At 40.4% G+C, this 20,652-nt stretch overlaps 2 long non-coding RNA genes across 2 annotated transcripts in view; both read right to left on the reverse strand.

Moving 5' to 3' along the window:
- Positions 1 to 369: 369 nt before the first annotated feature.
- Positions 370 to 1,435, reverse strand: LOC144224618 (uncharacterized). The gene is made up of 3 exons (XR_013333094.1): positions 1,340 to 1,435; positions 763 to 870; positions 370 to 580 (listed from the first exon to the last, which is right to left on the reverse strand). It is a non-coding gene; the product is annotated as an uncharacterized LOC144224618 (long non-coding RNA).
- An 18,302-nt stretch (positions 1,436 to 19,737) lies between these two features.
- LOC144224619 (uncharacterized) overlaps positions 19,738 to 20,652 on the reverse strand; it is a 2,549-nt gene continuing 1,634 nt past the window's right edge. Inside the window, exon 3 of the long non-coding RNA XR_013333095.1 lies at positions 19,738 to 19,831. This is a non-coding gene — a long non-coding RNA (uncharacterized LOC144224619). The remainder of the gene's footprint in view (positions 19,832 to 20,652) is intronic.

Genomic DNA, 20,652 nt, shown 5'->3' on the forward strand with positions numbered 1-20,652 from the left:
TGTGCTACTATTTTAGTCCCTGTAAACATATACCCCCTTCCATAAGACTGGAATGGGTCTCTGTATCGTTATCACACACACAGCCTCTAAGAATAGAAGTAGGTGCCCAGAATTTTTTTCGGCTAACTCTGGTGAACTATCCTCTCTGCCTTCAATGGCTAGGGAAGCAAACTTATGGGCAAGAAAACCATTTCTCGTTCAACACAACACACTCCTAATGCAACAGCTCACAAAACATTCTCTCACTGACTTTAGAATGTGTTCTGGATAAAATAGAACAGACTGATCAAAAATGCTCCTGAATCCCTCTAACATCATTTCCTTCTTTATTCCTAGTGAATTCCAGGACCTGACAGATAGAGACCCCACCTTAGCAGCAATCAGACTTGGATCAGTTCTTGGGACATCCATCCCGTGGGCCTTCTTTCTCTCTGAAGGGCCATTTAATTCACAGAGGAGTCACAGGCTGCTTGGGCTTCTAAGACTGTGCTCAAGGTCAAGGACAAGTAGGGTCAAAATCACCCCTGGAAGTCCTTTAAGTTGCTTATAAAGTTTGATTTCAGGGTTTTGAGGATACAACCTACAAAATATAATATGTGAATCTTTATAACTATGTACAATATGTAATATGTAAATGCACATGCTTATTCTATATACAATACAGAATAACATTTGATAACATGTTATTTCCCAGCCTACCACCCCAGCAGAGTGGTTGAATTTATATAACTCAAATGAACTTGAATTCAAGAACGCTCTCACCTTTAGACGTTAGAGATACTTTTTGGCCTCTGAGTTCTATCCTGAAGCCTTGCTTCCTGCTTTGTGCTTGAAACAAGTCCATTTGGAACCAGTTGTGTATCTTGGATACTGTTTCCATGGAAAAAGCTTAATGGATCCTAACAACCTTAATTAGAAAAATTAAATACTCACAGGAAACCTACATCTGGGCACTACCAACTCATCTGATTGTCTAAAAGTCTGGCAGTTTTTTCTTTCCCAGCCACAGCCTGATCTTTTCAAATCCCTACCTATTATTTGTTGTCTTTCTTCTATGCAATGATTCACCCACTTGGTTGACTTTTGGTGTAGTACTTGAATTTTTAAAAGCCATGACATTTAAAATATGCTCCATTTCTGATATTGTCGCACGCAAGCTAATATAAACTATTTGAAGCAGCTGAAGTGAATGCCTCATGTCTGTATGTATTTGTATGTGCGGGGTCAGTGGAGGGTGGGGGGTACCGGAGTTCATAACTTCTAAGCAAAACGTTATGCCTCTCAGAGTGGACTTCTGGCCACACAGTCACCCTTTTGCTGTGGATGGGGTGTGTCTTACTCAGTTCTCACTGTGCAGGGTTGCAAAGTTCAGCTTGGACAGCTGGTGCAACAAAGAAGACCATACTGAGGACTCCGTGGACAGACTAAGAATGTTCTTCCCTGTGTCTGGTGAGTAGAGAATGTAGAACACTCTGAATGAGACACCAGGCAACTCTGGAACTGTGGTAACAATAGCTAATAGGGTCAGGGGGAGGGTTAAGGGTTAAGAGAGGTGTATTACGTGAAGTGCTTAAAATGTTGTCCAGCCTACAGAGAGTACTCCACTGGTGTTGCTTCTATTGTTGGCTCATGACAACAGGCATCCTGGGAATGAGTTTAGATCTTTCTGGAACTATCTCATGGGTTTTCATAACTTACTAACCCAAGATACTTCAAAGGTATGTATAAAAGGCAAGCAGAGATCACCTTTAATACTAGATATTCTTTTGGAAACAAAGATTCAGCTAAGCCTTTCATCTTTGATAGCCTCAGGGGGAAAAGGAGTGGGCTTGTGACTTCCCTGTTGGAGGATGAATAGAAATCTGCAGGAAGACTAAATATGTAGGTCATTTAGTTCAAGCTGTTTACTGTAAAGCCAATAAAATGGAGAACAGGAGATGCACCAAGACAACAGATACATGTCACTATCAGTAGGTCTAGCCTACAATAGGTCTTCTCCTCCCATTCATCAGTTTCTATGGAGAAAGGAAAACCAAGATCACATTTAACCATGAAATTGAAACACAGCCCATTCTCCTTTAAAGAATGCAAACTCTTGGGTGCTTGGGTGGCTCAGTCGGTTAAGCATCTGACTTCTGCTCAGGTCATGATCTAGCAGTTCGTGGGTTCAAACCCTGCATTGGGTTCTGTGCTGACAGCTCAGAGCCTGGAGCCTGTTTTAGATTCTGTGTCTCCCTCTCTTTCTGCCCCTCTCCCACTCGTGCTCTGTCTCTCTCTGTCTCAAAAACAAACAAACAAACAAACAAACGTTTAAGAAAAGAATGTAAACTCTATGTAGCTTTTTATTTATTTTTTAAATGAAAAAATATGGAAATGTATTTGAAATAAAATGTGACAGATAGTTAGTATTCTTTTCTTTTTTCTGTGACTGGCACTTTTATTTACTTTTTTCTTAAATATTTTATTGTCAAGTTGGTTTTCATATAACACCCAGTGCTGATCTGTGTAGCTTTTTAAATTAACCCTACTGGGGAGATTTAACTAAGCCCACAAAGTGTTCAGATATGTGACCAAAGCTATAGTTCTACATCTCCATAAAAAGTTGAATAGTTGAACAATTTATGCCTTTTTAAAAAATATTTTTATTTATTTCTAGGAGAGAGAGACAGCGTGAGCAGGGGAGGGTCAGAGAGAGAGGGAGACACAGACTCTGAAATAGGCTCCAGGCTCTGAGCTGGCAGTCAGCACAGAGCCCGACGCGGGGCTCGAACCCACGAACCGCGAGATCATGACCTAAAAGAAAGTCGGATGCTCAACCGACTAAGCCACCCAGGCGCCCCACAATTTATGCATTTTCAATATCTATTAATAATAGGTCACCTACCAGCAAAAAGAATAATGAAAGCCAAGTTAGATCTATTGCTAAAATTGTACCTTAATGGACTCAGTCATATGTTTCTATCATGAGAACACCTGCAAAATGCCTGCTTTATCGTGGGCTATACAAAAAGGAGCAAACAAGATAGAGAAATAAATATGTTGCAAAATTAAATTATGATTACAGTAGATGAAATTACACATAGACAAAAAGAAATACAGGGTAATAACTGAGAACATTATAACATAGAAATGCAAAGGGTCTTTTACCTAATAAGGAATTCACCTGCAAGTTGAAAATATGGAGATTTTCTATTAAGTTTATTTATTTATTTTGAGAGAGAGAGAGAGAGAACAACTGCTGAATCACTAAGCTCTATTTCTAAAATCCTGTAAATATCAAAGTTAGGGGATAAAATGCCAGAACTCTGAAAACATTTTTAAATGGGAATTAAATTAAACGTAAAGAGATGAGACAAACTAAGTTGATGATTTTCTTAGCACTCTAGGGCTCAAGTGGTGGATAGCACCTTCAAAAAGCTCCACGTGACCCTGTGTTTATTGTTAATTGTTGAGTAGCATATTATGCCACAATTTAGCAGCTTAAAACAACAAATATTTATGATCTCGCACAATCTCTTCAGGTCAGGAATTTGGAAACTCCTTAGCTGAAGGGTTCTGGCTCAGGATCTCTCATGAAGTTGCAGTAAAGACGTTGGAGGGGGCTGGAGATATGGAAAGACTTAGTGGGGCTGGAGAATCCATTCCCAAGATGGCTTACCCACACATTGGCAAAAGAATTCAGTTCCTTACTGACAGTTGTTAGAAGGCTTTAATCCCTGACTGTGTAGGTCTCTCCATAGGGCTGCTTGAGTGTCTTCCTAACATGGCATCTGGTTCCCCCAGAACAAGTGATCCTAAGAAAGAGAACAAGACAGAAGCCAGGAAGCCTTATATGACCTAGTTTTGGAAGTCACATACTTCTATTGATCACAGTGTAGGAGGGGAGGACACAAGAGTGTGAATAAATACTAGAAGGAAAAGATCATTAGAGGCAACAGTAGAGGCTGGCTACCACAGACACCTTGCAGAATTTTTCATCATTGTCAATTTAAGTAAATGGGGAATTTTACACACAGGGTTTTTTTTTCTAAGTTTATTTATTTGTTTTGAGAGAGAGAGAGAGAGCAGAGCAATCAGGGGAAGGGCAGAAAGAGGAGAGAGGGTGAATCCCAAGCAGGTTCCACACTGTTAGCACAAAGCCCAACATGAGGCTCAAACCCGCAAACCAAGAGATCATGACATGAGCTGAAATCAAGAGTCAGACACTTAACTGACTGAACCACCTAGGCACCCCTACAGACAGTTTTTATTTGGATGCCTAACCTAATCACCATGGCCATTCTGAGATATTATTGTATTTATTTTCAGGAATCTCTCACACAATGTTTGGACTAAAGGACATGAACAAAGAGAATTAGTTTAAACTTTCTCTCTGGATAGTATCTTTTAATAAACATTATTCAACAAACTTTCATCCTTATCATTCTTCTATCTGTCAAGGAAATTTAGATCCTGGGATCTATCACACCACCAACATCATCATGGCCCATTTGGGTTCTGAATGGAGCCATAACAAATGTAGTGGCCAATATAAGTCCCTGAACAATGTTCCTTATTATGTTTCTTAAATGACAAATATTAATTAGGAATCCCTCCTGGCCTTATTTCACCTGTATGTCCCTAGCATTCAGCATAGTCTGTCAGATAGTAATGCAAATAAGATGAATATTAAAGTTGCTCTTGGTGACAAGAACTTAGTAGAAGTTCCTATATCTTTGGGTGATCTTTGAAAGAGAAAGTTCCAGGGGCAGCTGGATGGCTCAGTTGGTTGAGCATCTGACTTCAGCTCAGGTCATGAGCTCACAGTTTCATGTATTCGAGCCCCACACCCGGCTCTATGATGACAGCTTGGAGCCTGGAGCCTGCTTTTGACTCTGTGTCTCCCTCTCTCTCTCTGTTGCTCACCTGCTTGTGCTCTCTCTCTCTGTCTCTCTCTTTCTCTCTCAAAAATAAATAAAGATTAAAAGAAATTTTTTAAAAGTTTGAAAGGGAAAGTTCCAAAGTAGTTTTGAAGGACTTCAGAGGAAGACAGCTACCAGGGAAGTAGAACTCTCCATGGAAGCCACATGGCTACTAAGAGAAACTAGACCTTGTTGCCAGCTCAAAACACAAAGGGTCCTAGATTCCCAGAAGGACAGAGTCAATTGTTACATCTAGGCCTTGGGAAAGATGAAAGAGATTGAGTTGCAGGGAATAAGCATGGTCAAGGGGTCAGGGAGTACCTGGGTGGCTCGGTTGGTTAAGCATCCAACTCTTGATTTAGGCTCAGATCACGATCTCACAGTTGGTTTGTGGGCCTAAGCCCCTTTTAGGGTCTCCTGCTGACAACCCACAGCCTGTTTGGGATTCTCCTTCTCCCTCTCTTTCTGCATCTCCCCCACTCAAACATACACACGCACATGCACACGCACACATGCACGAGTACTTTCTCTCTCTCTAAAAATAAGTAAATAAACTTTAAAAGAAGAAGAAGCTTGGTGAGATCCCTGCACCAAGCTTTTGCAACACCTCAGACTGTGGGAAGCTCTTTGACAATAGTGTCTGTTCTCCTCGAATCTAAAGCCACGACAAATCCAGTAGCAATAAACCATGAGGGTAATGTCAGAGTAGAAAGGGTCTGTGTCCAAGAGAGCTGGGAGGGATTTATATTTGAGGCATCTGGAGGCAACGTGGCTGAGACACAGTCATTATTTAAAGGAATCAAGTTATAACAATGCAAAAGGGACTAAGCACCAAATCAAACCTGATATGAAGCCAGAAATGAGAAAACAGCAAGGCAGACAGAAATAGGTTGGGGAACATGGCTCTGAAACAGAGACTGGGAATGATTTACTCCAATCACACTTTACACTCATCAAAACTGCTCTTGTGGGGCGCCTGGGTGGCTTAGTCGGTTGAGCGTCCGACTTTTGCTTAGGTCATGATCTCGCGGTTTGTGGGTTCGAGCCCCGCGTCGGGCTCTGTGCTGACTGCCAGCTCAGAGCCTGGAGCCTGTTTCAGTCTGTGACTCCCTCTCTATCTGACCCTCCCCCGCTCACGCTGTCTCTCTCTCTCTCTCCTAGAAATAAAAAAAATATTAAAAAAAAAACTGCTCTTGTAAGAGTTACAGACAAGTCCTTGGATTGAACAATGGTTTATATTATTTAACACAAAGGTCAGCTCTTCGCTTTTTTCAGCCGGATTGGACACATTTGACCATTCCTTCTTCCTTGATTATAAGTTTTTTTCATCTGGCTTCCAGGAAACTACATTGATTAGAGTTCCTCCTACCTCATTGATTGCTCCTTCTGTTTTTGTGTTTGTTCCTTTTTTTCTCAAAACACAGTCTTCTTTTTTCTCCAAAACACTGTCTTCTTTTTCCTCCATATATCTCACACATTCACTTTGTGATTTTACTCAGTAAAATTCAGTACTTTCAGTATAATTTACATAGCAATGAATCCCAAATGAATATCTCTATCTCTAAACTAGCGAATATCTAGAGAATATCCTAGAATATCTCTATCCTAGCTTGAACCCAGATTCAGGTCTCTGCTTGGGTGTTTAACGAACACCTCAAACTTCATAAGTCCCAAACTGAACTCCTTATCTTATTCCCATTTCATCTGATGGAAACTCCATCCTTCCAGATGTTGAGGCCAAACTCTTGGGTGTCACCTTTGAACCCTCTCATTCTCTTATCTCATGGGCAATCCATCAGCAAATCCTATTGGCTGTGTTCTCAAAATATATCCAGAGCCTCCTTCCTTCTTTTCCCCCACTTCCTCCACTTATTTCTCTGCCCCTAGCCTCCAGCTTTTCTCTGCTAGGTCACTAAAGTTGTATCCCAAGCATTTGTGCTGTTTCAAACTATCCCCCCTCAGCCTAACTCCAACGGGGCAGCCAGGTTGTTTCTCTTGGAAGGTATGAGTCAGAGCATGTAATCCTCCTGCTCAAAACCCATTTCCCACAGAGTGAAAGCCAGATTCCTTATAATAGCAAAAGACCCTCCATGAGATGACCACCCGCTTTACTTCTCGCATGTCACCCTTACTTCTCTCCCCCTTGCTCGTGGGGTCAGCCATGATGGTTTCTTCTCTGTTTTGGAAAATGCAAGGTACTGTTCTACTTTTGCTGTTTACACTGGCTTTTCCCTCTGCCTATAATATTCTTCCCCAGTTATCCACACGGCTGCCTCCCTTCCCTTCTTTAAGTTTCTGCTTAAGGTCAATTTCTCCATGAGGTCTACCCTGGCCACCCTATTTAAAATTCCAACCTGCTCCCCATGCCACTACTCTGATGTCCTTGCACTGTTTAAATTTTTAAATCATACTTAATACTTTCTAACAAATTTTTAATGTTTACTTATTTTTGAGAGAGAGAGAGTGAGACAGAGCAAAAAGGGAGAGGGGCAGGGAGAGAGGGAGACACATAATCAGAAGCATGCTCCAGGCTCTGATCTGTCAGGACAGAGCCCAAGGCAGGACTTAAACCCACGAACTGCCAGATCATAACCTGAGCCAAAGTCAGACGCTTAACCAACTGAGCTACCCAGGTGCCCCCCTCCGTTTTTAAATTATTTTCTAATATATTATAAAACTTACTTCTTTATCCTCATTGATTATGTTTTAACGTGTGACTGTCTCCACTGTTAGAATATAAACCTGACAAGGGGAAGGTTTCTGCCTGTTTTGTTGACTCACATATTCCAAGTATCTAGCAGAGGGCCTGCTATTAAGTAGGTGCTCTATAAATATGTGTTAAAGAAATACACAAGCAACCAAGAATTCTTTATCCAGCAAGACTGTCATTTAAAATAGAAGGAGAGATAAAGAGTTTTCCAGAAAAACAAAAACTAAAGGAGTTCGTAACCACTAAAAGCATCCCCTGTAAGAAATTTTAAGGGGAACACTCTGAGAGGAGGAAAGATGAAACAAAACAAAAACAACCAAAAGCAATGAAGTCTAGAAAGGACCAGAGAACACCACCAGAAACTCCAACTCTACAGGCAACACAATGGGAATAAGTTCATATCTTTCAGTACTCACTGTAAATTTCAATGGACTAAATGCTCCAATCAAAAGACATAGGGTATCAGAATGGATAAGGAAACAAGATCTATCTATATGCTGTTTACAAGAGACCCATTTTAGACCTAAGACACCTTCAGATTGAAAGTAAGGGGACAGAGAACCATCTGTCATGCTAATGGTCGCCAAAAGAAAGCTGGAGTAGCCATACTTATATCAGACAATCTAGATTTTAAAATAAAGACTGTAACAAGAGATGAAGAAGGGCATTATATCATAATTAAGGGGTGTACCCACCAAAAAGATCTAAAAATTGTAAATATTTATGCCCCTAATATTAGAGCTCCCAAATATATAAATCAATTAATCACAAACATAAAGAAACTCATTGACAATAATACCATAATAATAGGGGACTTCAACACCCTACTTACAGCAAGGGACAGATTATTTAAGCAGAAAATCAACAAGGAAACAATGGTATTGAATGACACATTGGACCAGATGGACTTAACAGATACGTTCAGAACATTTCATCGTAAAGCAGCGGGACACACATTCTTCTCAAGTACACATGGAACATTATCCAGAATAAATCACATACTGGGACACAAATCAGCCCTCAAAAAGTACAAAAAGATCAAGATCATACTGTGCATACTTTCAGACCACAATGCTATGAAACTCCAAGTCAACCATAAGAAAAAATTTGGAAAGACAACAAATACCTGGAGACTAAAGAATATCTTACTAAAGGATGAATGAGTTACCCAAGAACTGAAAGAGGAAATTTAAAAGTACATGGAAGCCAACGAAAATGATAACACCACAGTCCAAAACCTCTGAGATACAGCAAAGGCAGTCATAAGAGGAAAGTATATAGCAATCCAGGCCTTCCTAAAGAAGAAAGAAAGGTCTCAGATACACAACTTAACCTTATATCTTGCACCTTAAAGAGCTGGAAAAAGAACAGCAAATAAAACCCCAAACCAACAGAAAATGAGAAATAATATTCCATGCTCCTGGACTGGAAGAACAAATATTGTTAAACTGTTGATACTGCCCAAAACAATCTACATATTTAATGCAATATCTATCAAAATAAAACCAGCATTCTTCACAGAGCTAGGAACAAACAATCCTAAAATTTGTATGGAAACAGAAAAGACCCCGAATAGTCAAAGCAATCCTGAAAAAGGAAACCAAAGCTAGAGGCATCACAATCCTGGAATTCAAGATGTATTACACAGCTGTAATCATCAAGACAGTATGATACTGGCACAAAAACAGACACTCAGATCAATGGAACTGAATACAGAACCCAGAAATGGACCCACAAACGTATGGCCAACTAATCTTTGACAAGGCAGGAAAGAATATCCAATGGAATAAAGACAGTTTCTTCAGCAAATGATGTTGGAAAACTGGACAGAGACATGCAAAGAATGAAGCTGGACCACTTTCTTACAGCATACACAAAAATAAACTCAAAATGGATAAAAGACCTAAAAAGTAAGACAGGAAGACATCAAAATCCCAGAGGGGAAAGCAGGCAAAAACCATTCTGACCTTGGCCACAGCAACTTCTTACTCAGCACATCTCCAGGGCAAGGGAAACAAAAGCAAAAATGAACTATTAGGATCTCATCAAGACAAAAAGCTTCTGCACAGTGAAGGAAGCAATGAGCAAAACTAAAAATCAACCAATGGAATGGGAGAAGACATTTGCAAATGACAGATTAAGGGTTAGCATCCAAAATCTATAAAGAACTTATCAAACTCAACACAATCCAGTGAAGAAATGGGCAAAAGACATGAATAGGTACTTTTCAAAAGACATCCAGATGGCTGACAGACACATGGAAAGGTGCTCAACATCACTCATCATCAGGGAAGTACAAATCAAAACCACAATGAGATACCACCCCACACCAGCCAGAATGGCTAAAATTAACAAGTCAGGCAACAACAGATGTTGGCAAGGATGCGGAGAAAGAACTCTTTTGCACTGCTGGTGGGAATGCAAACTGGTGCAGCCACTCTGGAAAACAGTATGGAGGTTCCTCAGAAAGGTAAACATATAACTACCCTATGACCCAGCAATTACACTACTAGATATTTATCCAAAGGGTATAGGTGTGCTGTTTCAAAGGGACACATGCACCCCAATGTTGATAGCAGAGCTATTGACAATAGCCAAAGTATGGAAAGAGCCCAAGTGTCCATTGACAGATGAATGGATAAAGAGGATGTGGTATACATATACAATGGAGTATTACTAAGCAATCAAAAAGAATGATTGCCATTGGCAACAACATGGATGAAACTAGAGGGTATTATGCTAAATGAAATTAATCAGCCAGAGAAAGACAAACATCATATGACTTCACTCATATGTGGAATTTAAGGTACAAAATAGATAAATATAGGGAAAGGGAAGCAACAATAATATAAAAATAGGAAGGGGGACAAAACATAAGAGACACTTAAATACAGAGAACAAACTGAGGGTTGCTGGAGAGGTTATGGGTGGGGAAATGGGCTAAACTGGCAAAGGGCATTGAGGAAGACAGTTGTTGGGACGAGCACTGGGTGCTGTATGCAGGGAATGAATCGCTGGATTCTACTCCTGAAACCGTTATTGCACTATATGCTAACTAACTTGCATGTAAACTAAAAAATAAAAATAAATAATAAAAAAAAAGAAATACATGATTTAGATAGTAAGGGGGTGAGTTTTGATGCATTGTGGAGAAAAGACTTCTGTAGATCTGCGAGAGGTGAAGTAAAACCAGATAGTAGCCTCGCATTCCAGCTCAGGTAGGATCCGATGGGGCTTAGACAGATGGTAGCTGTTGAGTAATTCCCTTTCTGGCCTGGTCTCCTTATCTGAACAGAGCTGCCCTCACTGCTAGCCAGTGCTATACAGTAGGTCCCCATTTGGTCCTGGCATTATTCCTAAGTCTTGTTAGGTAGTATCTCTTTAAAGCCTAGCTTCAATGTTAATATCCATGTGAAACCAAAACAGACTTATGCCCCACTCAGCTGAATTCGTTGCTACCTTTTCTTGTTTCCACAGTGTCTTGCCCATACCTTTTATGTAATGCTCATTACATTGTATGAAAATTAGAATATATCTTTCACTTAGCCAGAAATTTGTGCTTTCCCTGCTCAGTTGTGAGGCCCTGAGAACAGTGAATATGTTTTATTGCTATTTATCTTTGCAACAAACCAAGATTAATGCCTGCCCATGATAAAGTCATCAAATAAATAACAATTATTTTAGATCCAGCTCAATCAATTTCATTTTGAAGAGGGTTTTCTTTTTGCCTTAAACAGTTCTAATGTAATCATATGATAACAACATATGCAACCTGATTCTTTCTCAGAGAAGTCATGCAGTTTTACAATTTTTAAAATGTTTTTTAAGTCAAGGAGAGGGATCGACATTTCTACAATTAAAAAATTAATGTAGTGTAGCTCAAGCATAATATCTTGTTTTTTTGTTTTTGTTTTTTACCAAAAAAAAAAAAGTTCAGAATTTCAGGCAATTGCTCATTAAGTCCCCGGTTTGTGGCCTTGAAAATTAAGCAAGTCTTCAGCTCTAAAGAAGCAGATTAAACCACTTGTGCTGTCAGCTTGAAGCATTTGGAAGCTGGCCAGGACTGCTTAAGAATCTTTTTTTCTTTCTTATTCTCTTCCTTTCTGCCAGGCTCTCACAGTGAGTTCATTTGCAGAATCAAATGAAAACCAATCCCTTTTATGCAAACCTTCCTGAAGCAGCAGGGCTATGTTTGGTCCCAAGAGCGGAGGTTCGTGCGGTGGATGCCCCGGTGGTGATTTCTCCCCATCCAGGCTCGCCAAGGTCCTCCCACCACGCAGTGATGAAAGGAAGGATCAAACGGCCCTGTCAAAGCCAAGCTCCACCAGACCTGCCTTTGCTAAAAATAGTGCACTTCAATAAACACCATTGTGAATCTGCAGTTTGCTTGCTGGTGAATACACCATCACCTCCATCAAAATTTTATGCATGCATGTATGTATTTAGATCTTTCTGGACCCCCTTTTATCAACTAAAATACTAAGCAAACTTTCTTTTTGTTTTAAATTTGACATTCAGTGTTTCTGCTCAGCACACATTAATTGGAGGAAGCATTCTGAATCAGGGAAAGCTGAATGAATAAAGTTTAACCACGAACAAGGTGGAGGTCTCTGAAAGTCTTAAAAACACCACCTTGGGCCAGGCTGCTGAGGTCTACTGTCCTTCATCCATGAAATAACACTTCCGCTAGTCAAATAAGGACTGGGTAGATAAAATTAAGATAATCATTGCTTTAGATAAATTCTCCTGAGCAGTGTCTGCTGATACAACTCTCAAAATATGTTCTGTTTTATTGTCTGGAAGACTCTGATGGTAAAGGTGCTGTACTTATTTTTGGTTTATATTCACCTTTGATCCTGGTGGAAAGTAAACATCTTTGTTCTGCAGCCAGCGCCTGATCCTTGGGCTTCTGTTCATGCTTACCTAAAAAAAGATCAGGAGGGAAAGCTCACCAAGCACGCAACGTTCAACAGCAGTTGGGGACAGGGAACAAGAACACTGTCTCCAGCAGGAGGCTTGGGGGGTCACCACCAGGGGATGTGAAGTTTTGAGCTGACTTGGGCCCCCTGGGCCCCAAGCAGGTGGGAGAGGCGTGGGAATCTGAATAACCACACACGGGCAGAGTTCACTCGCTGTGGTACGTGTGAGAGGTAACACTTTCTGAGACCAGCTTCCTGCACCATGAGGCTTAACTGCTTCAATTTTTACATAGAAGGAAGCTTGCAACTTCCTCCATCTATGGTTTTCAGCACCTGTGATTTGGGGGCAGTAGGTTTTCATTCCTCCACGGAACCAATTTCCACATCATTAGTTTATCAAATCAACCCAACAAATTAAGGTCTCAATTTTAGAAAGCAAATATTTCAGCCTTGAACCAGACGGAGACAAGAAATAAAACATTATAAGGGGCACCTGGGTGGCCCAGTTAAGTGTCCGACTTTGGCTCAGGTCATGATCTCATGGTTTGTGGGTTCAAGCCCTGCGTCGGGCTCTGTGCTGACAGCTCAGAGCCTGGATCCTGTTTCAGATTCTGTCTCCCTCTCTCTCTCTGCCCCTCCCCCACTTGTGCTCTGTCTCTCTAGGTCTCTCAAAAATAAGTAAATGTAAAAAACTTTAAAAAAAAGAAATAAAATATTATTTCTAATGCTAGCTAAATACAAGGGAAGTAGATTCTAATAGGGCAAAAGAAGGAAAGAAGTCTCCTTTTTTCACGCTGTTTTTTTCCTTTTTCCCTTTTTGTGGTTACCAGCCATTTGTGTATCCTTTATGTGCCACAGTTACTCAGTCTTCAAAATGAGTGTAAACTAGGCATTTATGCATTTACAAGATGAGACCCCCCACTCTGGGAGAACCTAAAATAATACTAAAAAAATTGGCTTACAAAATACGCATCAGGCACAGCTTTCTTCTTTACTGGAGGATTGCTCAGTAGGTTCCTTTAAATCAGAATTGTGCAGACCGGAGCTTTTACAAACAGCTGACGAGCGGTGGAAAGAATCAAAAGATCTCAATTAATGTCCCAGCTACAGCATTCAGTAGCTGTGTGACCTTGAGCACAAAAATCTGTGAAACTTCCAGACCTTCCTTTTTCTCTTCTATAAAACAAAGATAACAACACCTACTTCATAGACTTGTTGGGATCAAATGAGATAATTTGTGTGGAAGGGCTTAGTTAACATAACCCATTTATTTGTGAGTTCAGGGAGCACTCGTAAAGCATCTGCTATGAGGCAGGCACTGGTAGACACTGACCATATGATCTGCACAGCACGTGGCACGTTCATTTCCAATTTTCATCTGTTAGAGACTTCCAACTTGAGTTGAAATTTGGTTTGTATGCAGTACACCCACAACTTCTTAGAAATATATTAATTGTGTAACCTGAAGGACAGTTACACCTACTCACTTACTTCTTCATCTATTTCATATGCACCACGAGTTGTGAACAAAGCATCTGCTTGTAGAAGATTTCCCATCCTTACTGGCTAATGTGAATCAAAGGGAGGGGCACCAACCACAGCCTTTTCCAAATATGGAATGGAAAGAAAATGCTCCTTGGGGTGTGGGTGCAGATGCTGCTGAGGGACTTGCCACTGTGAAGACTCTTCCAAGTTCCCCTGAGCCCTTGAATTGGGCACCATATGGTAGGATGTCCTTGGTGAGGCTATTTTCTATGTTTCAGAGTTGCACCGTGTTGGTGGAAGTTCTGTCTCAGGCTGCTGTGATGTCAAGGACTTTGTACCACCTCCTGTGTCCCTCCCAACCTGCCTGAGAGCCTGCAGCCTTCTGAACTCCACTCCCTTCCCAGCACCTGGGTGGAGCAAGGACTGTTTCAGTCTTGCATTAGACCCTAAAAGCTACCGTTAGGAATCTTGCCTTACCTTGCCTCTTCTATTTAGTTGGGCTTCGATATCTCACGTGACATTTCTCGAGAAGCTATGTAGACTTTCTCTGGAAATTTCTATTTGCACAGCCATTGGAAGCAAGATGGTAGCATTGCACAATTTGAATGGGCTGCAGTCTAAGTACATTGCATTGTGTCAGTAGCACCTTCTGTAGTGCACAGTAGTGTACAAACTGTCCAGCCATATGTGGAAGCCCTGATAGGAAGACTAGAAGCTCCAAAATATTCCTTGCAATTGAATCTGAAGCTTGATCACATCCACGCTCTCCTTCCTGCTCCCCAAAATTGTTTTAGCCACTTTAATCTAACTTTCTAGTCAGCATCGGAAAATGTTCTCTTGGAATGTGCCTCCTCCCATCTATCGTTGTTGTTAAAACCTTAGTTTGGGGCTGTATCATCTTTCCCTTGAATTACCGTAATCGTCCATCTCCTATCTGGTCTCCCTGCGTTCAGTCCCTCCTCCCACCACCATCCGTTTTCTCGCATTGACAAGGTGACCCATCTAAATCACAAGCCTGGCCAGGTCATGCCCCTGCTTGTAGTCCTTTAATAGCTTTCTAGTGCCTTCGGGACAAAATCCACACTTTTAAGTGTGGATACAGGACCCTTCACGATTCTGACCCCTGCTCTCACCTTCTGCTTCTGAAACAATGTACTGGTTCATGTCAAAACAAGTCCTGTCTATTTGATGCTTGCTTTGCCTAGGCTGCCCTTCCACTCCTCTGCCCCTTTCTCCTGAACAAGCCCAGCTTAGATGTTACCTCCCCTGGAAGCAATTTGGAGGCGAAAGTGGAACCATGTCTTGAGCAATAAAAACACTTCTGCAGTCCACAAAGTGTTGAAAAGTAACAGTCTTGGTAGGAAGGTCAGCGAGAAAGTCATGCCTCTCTCACCACACACTGATTCATAGGGATTCAATACTAGTGGCATGAAGTTCAGAGAGCGATACAAAGAGGAAGGACCATGCTGAGCCCATTCCACTATGTTCCTTCTTGGCCTCTGGGCTGCCACACAGAGACAATCAGATGGCAGAACGACCCAAGGAGGAGCAGCCTCAAGTTGCATGGAAAATGAAAGTCAGAAAACATAGCAGAAAAAGTGTCAGCTCTGGAACCAGAAAAACTGAATTCTGGCCACAATATCTTTGGACCTCAGTTTATTATTTCATTGTCAAAGAATTGGACTCTGTCCAAGGTTTGCATACTGTGCTTCACACAGCCCTAGGTGTTCCAGATGTTTTTCAAGAGCCACCTCAGGGGACTAGAAGGGGCAGAGAGGGGATGAATGAGATTCCCCAAGAACACCTCCACGCCTGTCAGATACTCTGTTCTTCTGTGTAAGACTCCATCAGTGCTGCTTAAAATGCATTGCAAGACCCTAAAAGAGACTAATGAATAGTAGATAGTCTTTGAACCCACCTTCTCCCAGAGTTAAGGAAGGCTTGTTGACTGAGGTTCCAGCAGTAACTGGGCTTTGCTTCTGGCTGCTCGCTCAGTCACCTCCCTGCTCTGCCCCCTCCAGCTGTGCTATTGTCCAAGGATCAGTTGGACTTTGTCTCCAAACCACTCAATGCCAGTTGTACGCGTTGATTATATTCTTTTTTTTTTTTTAATTTATTTTTATTTTGGGAGGAAGAGAAGGTGAGTGGAGGAAGGGCTGAGAGAGAGTGAGAAAGAGAATCCCAAGTAGGTTCTGCATGGTTAGCACGGAGCCTGACACAGGGCTCGAGCTCATGAACCCTGAGATCATGACCTGAGCCGGAATCAAGAGTTTGATGCTTAACCAACTGAACCACTGATTATATTCTTTTAATTACAAATTATATAAGCCAGTGAAATACAATAAAACAAGAGCTGTGTTTTCTACAAATACTAACGAGAATGCTTTGGAAAGATTTAGTAAAAACAACCAGCTAAGAATATTGCTGTGGAAATATGTATGGGGAAGTTAACTCTGTAGGGAAAGATTGTATAAATCTAGATGGAATCTACTCTCAGGTTGTTTCACAAGTATCTTGGAGTTCTAATTCCACTGTAAAGAAATCCCACCTAGAAATGGTACATGGTGCATCAGAACATGGAGTTCCCTTAAAAGGGGCAGTGCCATGACTCCAAACAGTGTATCCATAACTCAAGTCAAGCCTTGGCCCTACATGAGTCACTGGAAAATAGGCACCTATTTTTTAAGATAAAATAAAATAGGTAAATGTATATATGTATATGTATTATTTTTATGATTCTCCACTTTGAGACAAACCAGAAAATCTTCTTTCTGTAAAAACAAGCAAGTGAACAAACAAGCAAACAAACCCACGGCAACAGTCCGGGCTCTGAGTTTCTGTTGGCATTTTTTTTTTCCAAACAGAGAAGTCACTTCTATTGAAGTGGACCCTGACTGGCCCTGCATTTGTGCAGCTGTCAGGCTCAATGGCCACTATAACACAGACAACATGGCCATTTCCAACTACAACAGGTGTGCCTGATTTTTAGTCTTTCTTAAATTTCAGCAGAGACTGCAATACGATCATGAAAAAAAAAAAAGTTGGACCAGAAGAAGAAAGATAGTCAGGGGCGCAGAGTGAATGGTGTGACCTGGAACTCTCTCTCTAACTGGTCAGTACACTCGTAGTACCAGAGAGCTCTGCTTGGCAAACTCACCATTGCGAAGATTTACTGATTCTGCTTTTCAGCTGAGATCCATGGCTGAATGACTTGTCTCATTTTTGTTGGGTTGGGACAGGATAGCGATCATACAAAGCTGTCTGTGGCCAGTGATAGTTGTTAACTATGCACAGCAAAATCAGCATTGCTAGGGGTCAACAGAAATGCGCCAACTAAGTGGGCCTTGACCTAAAAAGTGTAATACATTAATGCAAAGAAGATACATTATCTTCTTTGGTGGAAGAAATAGCCATTCTGAAATCAGAGTGTGGATCCTTGGTGTGTAAAGCAGCTTGTGAAAGACTAAGTATTTTATCAGGAGTCTCTATGATATATAATTAAGTTAATTTGTTTACCTTTAGTAAACAAATCAAGAACTTGATGCCTTAAATTATAGATAAGGCATGATCCTTCAAAATGGCATCTTGTCATCTATAGAATTCTACCTGGGAAAGTGGACTAGGTCTTAAAACCTTTGAAAAGCAAATGTCACCTACATCCTACCACTGTCTGACCTCTTCCGCCCCTCTTCCCTCTAATGGCCATTGCCTTAGTCCAGACATATTTTATAAATATTAAAATATATTTCCTTTTCATAACAGATGAAATCACATCTTCTATTCTGTTCTGCCACTTTCTTTATGCATCTTACTTTTAAAGTTCTACCATAGGGTATAGTTCTATGTAGTTACTAAGGATTATTTAACTAACTAGCTCAAGTCTTACTTCTTAGAGGGAATATGGGCATAATGGGGGAAAAACCATTAAAAACCATACAGAAGGATATATTTTTTAAAAACTGCTGATCATCTGGATGATATAAGAGATAGTCTGTGGGGCAAGAAAGGGACTGACATCTGAGGATAAGTAATTTATATCAAAAGCAAGAATAGGCCTACTCTGATGAGCCTTTCCATCTTCTGTGAAATTCAAGGCTCACCTCAGGCTTAATGAGAACCGGTTTAATTTCCCAGGGAGCAATTTGTAGAATAAAACTTGGGTCATGTTGGGAAATGTCCCCCAACTTTGCCATTATTCCCTAACTGATCTCTGTTACTTTAACAGGACGTCTACTAAGGTACTAATTAGGTAGGAATCAGGGTTTTTGAAAGTCAGACTTTCTGGTAGAGTGGGAGTCAAGCCATTATGAGACCTGTTTATTCCCTTGGTTAATATTTTTCCTTTCATCCAGGACTGTACTTAGTTTTTGTTTTGTTTTGTTTTGTTTTGTTTTTTTACAGAGAAGCTGAATGAGCTTAACAGAGTCCTCTAAATTAAAAGAGCCAATCACAGCACAGTTCTTAATAGGGTAAAAAATTGTGGTCCCCAGTTTTCATCAATAGAAAGTAGTCACGGAATTCCATAAAAGGGGCTTTGGCTTTGGGGTTCAGACCATGTGCTTGGGTTCAAATCCAGAGTCTACTACATACTAGCCATGTGACCTAGGCATATATAAGCTGAGGTATCTGCTTATATATAAGCTGAGGTATATTAATCCCTCCATTATATGGATATTGCCATATAATGTAATAAGAAGTAAATAAGATAATGTATGTTCTCATGGGCCAAGTGCCTATGTGCACTGTCAGGCACTGTGCTAGATTCCCAGAGAATGACACATGCTAAATATATGGCAGACAGTCATTAAAGACTTGTTGACTTGATCTCATAAAGTAATAGAGACACTCAAAAGCTAAACAAACAGGAAAATGTAAATGAAAGGTCTTTGTAACTGTTCTATTAGATAGTAGATTAAGTAATTTTTTCCACATATGCTTCCGAGAACTTCTTTTCCAGAATCAGACACAGAGGGAAGAAACAGGAAGAGGAAAAATAAGATACATCTTGAGACTAAAAGAAAAGTTATAAAAATGATGAATACAATATGTCTACTGCAGGGTGGTTATTAATGAAAAATTCTGGTGTGACGGGCCATAGCTTAAACTCTGGTCCTGTTCACTTCCAGGATACAGATACCTAGGGCAGTCTCGTGCTACTGACATTTGGGAGAGATAATGCTCTGTTGTGGGAGGCAGTTCCATGCATTGTAGGGTGTTTGGCAGCGTCCCTGACCTCGGCACACTAAATGCCAGTAGTATTCTCCACCAAGTTGTGACAACCAAATGTCCTATATCCCACAGAACTGTTCCTGGTTGAAAACCCCTGCTCTAGGGCCTATTTGACCAAAGAATGTAAGAAAAAATGTATTCCCAAGGCAGAGACCCAGCACCCAGGCTTAACCCCATATGAGCACCTCAGTTGCTGGGACACTTCGGAGTGCAGATGCTTCTGAGTGTGACTTTCATATGCAAATTAACCCATCTGGAGTCCACCCTACCACCCACCTCCTCTATGGGCTTTCACACTCAGGGGCCACTATTCCCTGGGCTCAATCACCCTCAGAACCAGGTCCCAGAAAACTGGGGACAACCCCTTTGCCTCAGAGCCCTCTGAAATTATTCAAACTTGCCAATCCTTGCCCGTTCCTTCCCACAGAAACCACAATTAAGGCTCTTGCCCATATGTCTCCCACATTCCCTCAGCCTTCTGACTGACCTTGGTGCTTCCTTGTGCACCCCTTCTTCTTGGGACTTGTGGGCATAACAAATTATCTTTTCAATGGCAATTGCCTACTCATCAGTTGGCTCCTCTCTACCTAAAAACAAAAACAAAAACTAAAAAAATGTAGTTATTTACATTATATTGGAGATTTATGTTTGTTAACATGTAAAAATGATCCTGATATATATTATTCAGTTAAAACACAAAGCAGATTGTAGAATAATTTGTGAAGGTTGATATTGCTTTCTTTAAAATTAGTATAAAATTATAAATATGTGCTGTGATATGTCAGGCACTGTGAGAAACATTTTACATTTGTATGAATATCTTATAACAGCTCTATAGGGAGATATTATTATCTCCATTTTAAAGATAAGGAAAATGAGGCTTTTGTAGGTAAAACCCTTGCCTTACTCTATATTAATATCATAACTATATTAATAACTAAGTTAATAATGATCTTCTTGAGTTGGGACTCTTTATTTCCTCTATTTTCTAAATTTTCTGCAAGGAACATGGGTTAATTTTGCAATTAACATAATCAATTTAAAAGAATATGTAAATGGTTTTAATGACAGAAAATGTTAAAGAACATGTATAAGATAAATTTTATATACGGTATAATTTCAATTATATTTTCTAAAAAAGCAGAAAGAATATACTGAAAAGAAATGGGTACAAATGTTACACATGGTTTTTTCACTTGATTTAAGCACTTTGGCATTTCCCAGATTTCTTACAATGATCTTGCTTCCATTATTAAGCAATTTGCCAAGTTGCCTACTGTACAGCAGTTAGCACTGAGGTACTTTAATTCAGACTAAATCCCCAAAAAGTCTTTGAGACAGTGTGAGCTCTTACCCCACGATGTCAGGTATGCAGGAGACTTAATTTTTTTTTTTTTTTTTTTTTTTA

The sequence above is a fragment of the Crocuta crocuta genome, unplaced genomic scaffold (assembly GCF_008692635.1).
Source record: "Crocuta crocuta isolate KB4526 unplaced genomic scaffold, BGI_CrCroc_1.0 scaffold92, whole genome shotgun sequence".
Classification (NCBI taxonomy): domain Eukaryota; kingdom Metazoa; phylum Chordata; class Mammalia; order Carnivora; family Hyaenidae; genus Crocuta; species Crocuta crocuta.